General features: G+C 35.7%; 1 pseudogene; it reads left to right on the forward strand.

Moving 5' to 3' along the window:
- The first annotated feature begins 5,248 nt into the window (after nucleotides 1-5,248).
- Nucleotides 5,249-6,344, forward strand: LOC129948464 (uncharacterized; annotated as a pseudogene).
- The last annotated feature ends 601 nt before the right edge of the window (nucleotides 6,345-6,945 follow it).

Below are 6,945 nucleotides of genomic sequence, written 5' to 3' on the forward strand. Positions count from 1 at the left end.
GAGGAAGGGATCTTAGAACCAAGTCGGGATTAGAGCACTAAATTAGCCCAAAAAGAGCCTTAAATCACCCCATCATTAGAATTTCGAAATTCGATTGTGGTGTTTCCAGCTTTACTTACCTAATTGTTTGGAAAGTTCAATTTTCTTCACCAATCTACGCAACTTTTTTATTAATTACTAGCTAGGTCCTTTGTAATTCCTTTGGAAACAAAATAATTACGAATTTAATAAATTCATATTTATGTAACTCATATTTTTTATTTTATTTGTAAGTTATTTTTAATTTATTGACTTCAACTAGCTAACCAAAAATTTGTTTAAAATTATTGTTGAAAATACCAATTTTTTCGTTGAAAACTGATAATTAAAAAATGGGTTGGGGTCGAAATACTGTATGTATGTACAAAATACTGCATGATCAAAATTCTGTATATCAAAATAAAGGATCCAAAAATGCTTTAAATAAGGCTAAAAAATAAGTAGTGCCCACTTTTTTACATTATCAAAACGATTTTTATTTTTTAGCCTTATTTACAGTATTTTGAATTACAGGATTTTGAGAACAAAATACTTTTTTCAAGAAAACATCATTATAATTTTTCATTAGCATAATGTATGTATATTATACTTCCTTCAACATTAACATTCTTAGTTATTTGTATCTCTCTCACATTTGAACATGAATTGTTCCTATCATAATGAACAATTGCGCCAAACTAATTGATCTGTCAAAACTTCCAGTATTATGAGATACAGTATTTTGACAATACAGCATTTTTAGACACAATATTTTAAATGTATAGTATTTTGAAATACAGAATATTAACTATACAATATTATGACCATACAGTATTTAAAATGCAGCATTTCGACCCACATATTCTTATATGGTGCTGAACTATTCAATTCTTCATTGTTTAACACGAATCAAACTATCTCACTTGCACTTCATAAGAAGGTTAGGTTGGAGTGGCTATTCAGATGTCATTGACGCACGTAGACCTCAAGGGTCCATTGTGATACCACTAATGAGGTTACTCATGGGAGAGTAATGAACTTAAAGAAACCATTTCGTACTTTTAATGAAGTTAGAGAGACGTTTTGTGTCAATCGTTGCCAATTCACTGGTATTATCGAAGAACGGATTACCGAGAAAGTTATTCCTTCTAAGGAAGAATGCTGGACATGTACATAGAAGGAGTTGGACTGTTTCCTCTTCCTCCTCGCCCATGCAGCTTCTACAGAAGTCATTTGTGTAGACCCCTAGCCTCAGAGCATGTCTTCCTATTAGGCAGTGTCCTGTTATTACTCCAATTGTAGAGCTTATACTTTGTCTGCTCAGGGATATCAAGCCTTTTGACCGTTTATGCTTGGCCATATTTGCTTGGTTGCTAGGCAGGTGGTACTCTGTGACCATCTAGCATTTGTTGATTCAAGAGCATATTGTTTGAGAAGATATTTGCATGTAGCAAGTGGTGTTAATATGTTATGTTTTTGTCTAACATTAGGCAGAAGATTCGTATGTCCCTGCAAGATATAACGTTTTCTCTAAGCCAGGACAGTGCGCTTCTTTAATCGCCATTACATTTGCCTGAAATACAGTACATTTATTGGAAAGTCTATAGGATAGACTGAGATTCAGTTGTTCCAAATAGATACCACTTCCAACTCCGTGATAGGTCTTTGTACCGTCTGTATAGAAGTGTACCGCATCGTCTTCCAGGGGTCTCTCTTCTTCCCAGGAGGATCTTGAAGGGATGGACACATGGAAGCTTTTACCGAATACCATTTTTGGGGTCTGGGATAGATCTGAAACTGTCTAGAATAGTAGTATGTCCAGTGTTGTTACTGTTCCATTGAGAGGGGGCTCTAAGCCTCACACATGATTTGGCATGAGTATCGGTCTAATTACCGAAGTGTAAAGCCAGTGCGTTATTTTTAGTAAGAAGCCCCATTTTGATCCTATGGCCTTTTTACAAGTAAAAATTACAAGTAAAAAGCGCTACAGTAGCCTTTTTACTCTTTCATCAATATTTGCCTTCTAATTTAGTTTTTTGTCTAAAATGAGGCCTAAATATTTAGCTTGGTCGGAAAAGCTTAATGGTATTCCTCTAATCTTAGGTGGGCTAATCTGATTAATTTTATATCTTCTCAAAAAGAGTATTAATTCTGTTTTATGTGGATTGACGTCCAAGCCACATTGCTTAGCCCATTTTGTTAGCCTATTTAAGGTATTTTGTAGGAGTTCCGAGAGAACTTGGGGGTGCTTCCCAGATACGGATATTGCAACGTCGTCAGCATAAGCGATTTCACCTTGAAACAATCTGCTTCCAATGATGTAAGTAGGTCGTTTACTACCATGTTCCATAAAAGAGGCAAAAGGACCCCACCTTGGGGGGTGACTCGATTCACCGATCTGGTGGTAGTAAAACTTCTCATGCTAGAAGTTATTGTCCTGCTTTTGAGCATAAGACTTATAAGATCTATGAGTGATTTCTCTAATTTTAGCTTATCCATCGCCTGCTAACTGACGTTGTTGAAAGCTCCTTCAATATCTAGTAACGCTACTAAGTTATATTCTTTGCATTCAAGGGAATATTCAATAATACGTACCAGCGAGTGAAGTGCTGATTCTACTGATTTTTCCTTAGAGTAAGCATGTTGAGCTGTGGAAATGAGACATGGTTTTAAGTTATGTCTGATGTAAAATTCAATCAATCTTTCCAAGGTTTTAAGAAGGAAGGATGATAGGCTGATTGGTCGTAGATCTTTAGGGTTAACGTGAGAGGGTTTCCCTGCTTTAGGAATGAAGACTTCTTTTGCCATTCTCCAGTCTTTGGGAATATATCTCAACTTTAAATAGCTTGTCAGAATGAATTCCAATGGTGGAATCATCATGTCAGAGCATTTTTGTAGTTCGGTCGGAATGATTATGTCTGGCCCTGGAGATTTATATGGATCAAAGCTGTCTATGGCCCGTTGCAGTTTTTCCCGCGTTAATAGATCAACTAAATCGCTTGTAGAAGCTTGAGACTATGATGTTATGTCGTTGAGTATGTTAGAGCTACCTGGAAAGTAGGTGTCTAATAACAGATTAAGGGATTCTTTATCTGTGATAGTCCACGTGCCTGCTTCTGTCTTTAAACCACTGAGTATTGTTGGACTTTTTGATAGAATTTTCCTGAGTCTTGAGGCTTCTGAAGTATTTTTATATTTTACCAAGTTTCTCCAAGAAGACCTCTTACTCTTCCTTAATTCTTTTTTATATTGCTTTAGAGCTTGTTTGAATAAGTCCCAGTCAGAAGGAGATCTAGTGTACTTAGATCTATTGAAGAGTTTGCGATAGCTCTTTCTAAATTGTTCTAGTTCCTTACGCCACCAATGAGGTTTCTTTTTAAATTTTAAAATGGTTACAGGGCATGAAGTTCTCATTGATTCATTAAAGGCTTCGGTGAGATGATTCACAGAAAGGTCTAGTTCCTTTTTACTGGAGGAGTTTTTAAGAAGGTTGTGATCAAGCAGTTGTGCTAGTACCTCCCTATATCGCTCCCAGTTAGTATTACGGTGATTGCGAAAACCCGTAGATGTATTTGCCACATCTTTGAGCTCAAACTGAATGTATTTGTGGTCAGACATGCCAGTTTGATATTAGATTGTGGTTCGGGCCAGAGGTAAGTGTAATATCAAGTACCTCTTTCCTATTCTTGGTTACAAAAGTGGGTTCATTATCAATATTACTTATGAATAGGTTAGTGCTTAGTAAGTAATCAAATAAGAACTCACCTCTCTCATTTATATCAGAGCTACCCTATACCGTGTGATGGGCGTTAGCGTCCGAACCAATTAGGAGACCAACTTTTTTCGATTGCGCGTCCGCAATTGCTTTCCTCAAGGTGTCTCCTGGAATTGGGCTGTCGTGGCCAAGAAAAGAGGATATGAGCCAGTAGGTGGCTTTATCCGTTGTTAAGACAGCGGTGGTGGTGTCTTTGTTGCTGTAATTGTGGAATAAAAATACGATTAAGTCATTTTTTACTAACATGCATGACCTTGGTTCATCTTTCTCCGATGCATAAAATATTTTATAGCCAGGAGTCCTGAGGCCTCTGATGATGGAGTTTGAGACCCACGGCTCCTGTATCAAGACGATGTCTTCCTTGAAATATCGAAACATTTTTAAATCTTCTTTTGAGGTGGAAACACCATGAAGATTTATTTAATCTAAACTGAGATAAACCTTTGGTGAAAACATAAAAAAAACTTAATTATCTTTTCTATTCTTGCAAAATAAGCCCTCTTTTCATTAACAAAACTAAATAATATTAACACTAAGTTTTTTTCCCCAATGGAAAACACATGATTATAAATGCATAACTACTCAACGAACACAACCATCGAGATACAAATGTAATATCAAAACATTTGAGAACGAAATCACATAAGGTCCATTCGAGACTCGTATAAATGTCAAAAACCCATCCGTACTAAGATTCTACTCTAACTTTTATCGCTAGTATTCATACTATGGATATTATTGTACTATGGATAGATTTTTAAACAAAACACGGGTAGTGCGTTTTTTGGAATTCCATATATACTGAAAGAAGATCTTTCAGAATAATAATTAAGGAAAACACACAAATAGAAGAAGGTTGTGTGAAAATCAAAAGTTAAAACTAGCTTAGCAAAAAAAACTAACTAAAACCAATAAAATGGACAATTTTAAAGAAGAAATGGTAAGAAAACATCTAAAAATTGAGATTCTATCAAAAAAGGGCTCAACTTTCCTTTACCACAGCACGAATTTCCACACGCGGTTTTTTTTAATTGATAGAAATGTTAAAAAAAAATAATATTACTCGCAATTTTAGGGCGAGGAATAATCTTTTTGTATTTTTAATTAATTTTTAAAGTTTTACTTTTTCACCCAAAAAACACACAATAATAGCCATTTTGCAGATGTTTTTTTCTTATTTTGACAGTTCTTTCCAATTTTCCATTCATTTCAGTGATGCCATATGTACTTTTTTTTGGTATTTTATTAGAAATTGTTACTTTTATTTGATTTGTTTAGGAAATTTTACATACATTTGTGGGAAATTTGGGAAATTTCTCTATTCTCACTTTTTAATTGTTAAAAACAATAATATTTGAAATATTACTTGAGAAAAAGCAGTTATTTAACGGAAAATATGCCGCAATTTAAGAAAAGTGATATTGCATTATTTGAATGCAATTTTATTAAATCAAAATGCAAAGCGAAGGTGAAAGTGTTCCTGGGTGTTCAATAAAAGTTGAGCAAATTATCCCGCAAAAAAAAAAAAATTCTGACGATGTTCGGAAACAGTGGTAATTATTAATTAGTTTTATAAATTATTTTTTTTTCTCATTTAAGTTTATTTAAGGAATTTGGTTAAATTATACAAAAAGATCAGTGACGAACCCTTATCAGTGAGGCTGGCAGAAGAGCTGGGTTTGTTACCAGATTTGAAAAAATGCCGATTCCATAGAATCCCAAGCTATCTACACACATGAAAACTCAATCGGATTCTTTCAGTGCGACAGGGGTACGTGCCGAGGCAAAAAAACGAATATCACGTTCTGTTGGGACGTGGTTCGAAGAGGCGCGTATCCCTATCCAAAGGGTTATGTACTTAATGTACAGTTTTGCCCGGAAGTTTCCGTACGAAACGGTGATGGTGGAAGATTTTACTTCCTCTTCAAGTTGTGTGTCAACGAGAACCATCGCGAATTGGTATAGTTACTGCCGCGAAGTTATCGTTGACCACTTCTTGGAGAACCAAGAAATTGGTGCCAAAATTGGGGGGCCTGGACGAGTCGTTCAAATTGACGAAAGTAAATTTGGACGACGAAAGTTCAATAAAGGTCGGATGGTAGATGGACATTGGGTTCTCGGTATGATCGAGGATGGATCTGAGGATCTCAGGTTGGAGGTGTGTACTGGGAATGTACGCAATGCTGAGGTAAGTTTTTATAATTATATATACCATTCAATATTAATGAAGTTTTTTTTGTGTCAGGTACTAATTCCTTTGATAAGGAAGCACGTTGAGGATGGGCCGACCATCCATTCCGACTACTGGAGGGCCTATGATTGTCTGGGAGAGCATGGTTACATCCATAAAAAGGTGAACCATAGCGATCCCGACAATCCGTTTGTAGCGGAAGATAGTACCCATACCCAAAGAATAGAATCCCAATGGAGGGTGGTAAAACGGGCATTCTACAACGACAGTTATAACCACAATTTTGCGGACTGCCTAGATCCCTTTGAGGAATTAATCAAGGCCATTGTACATATATATGGCAATTTTAAAAATGATTAATAAATTTTTAAAAAAATTCACTGTTTTTTACTTTGTAGTTTGTATTAATTTTGTAAAGGTAGGTACTGTTGAATGGAAAAGTTAAGTAAAGAGAGCTTTGCGCATACCCAACCTCGCACCCACCCCAAATCCTATAGTGCTTCGTGCTTATCACACTAGAATGGTTTTAATAAGTTCGTTTTCAAATAGAAAGAAACTTTGCACTTAATCAACCTCGCACCCACCCCAAATCCTATAGTGACCCCAAGCAGGGGGTTGCATACCTTACTCTTTCACTGCTTTGGACCATCCATTACAATCAACTTTAAGTAGGCGCATACAGTGAGTAATACAAAAAAATTCAAAAAAAAAAGCGGGGTTAAATCGGAAAATTAAAACATTTTTTTTTATTTTTTAGAGGGTTTTACTCGCTCCAATATTTTAATGCTGTTCTATTGAGACATATACCTAATTGCAAAACAAAATCAGAACGAAATTCGTGCTGCGGTAATGGAAAGTCGCCCCCAAAAAAGTTCATTAACAATTGCAGCTTTGACATAAAATAAAAACTTCAAGAAGGGGGTTTGTTCGTAGACTACTACATTAACATGTGGTATTGAAG

This window comes from Eupeodes corollae, chromosome 2 (genome assembly GCF_945859685.1).
Source record: "Eupeodes corollae chromosome 2, idEupCoro1.1, whole genome shotgun sequence".
In the NCBI taxonomy this organism is placed as follows: domain Eukaryota; kingdom Metazoa; phylum Arthropoda; class Insecta; order Diptera; family Syrphidae; genus Eupeodes; species Eupeodes corollae.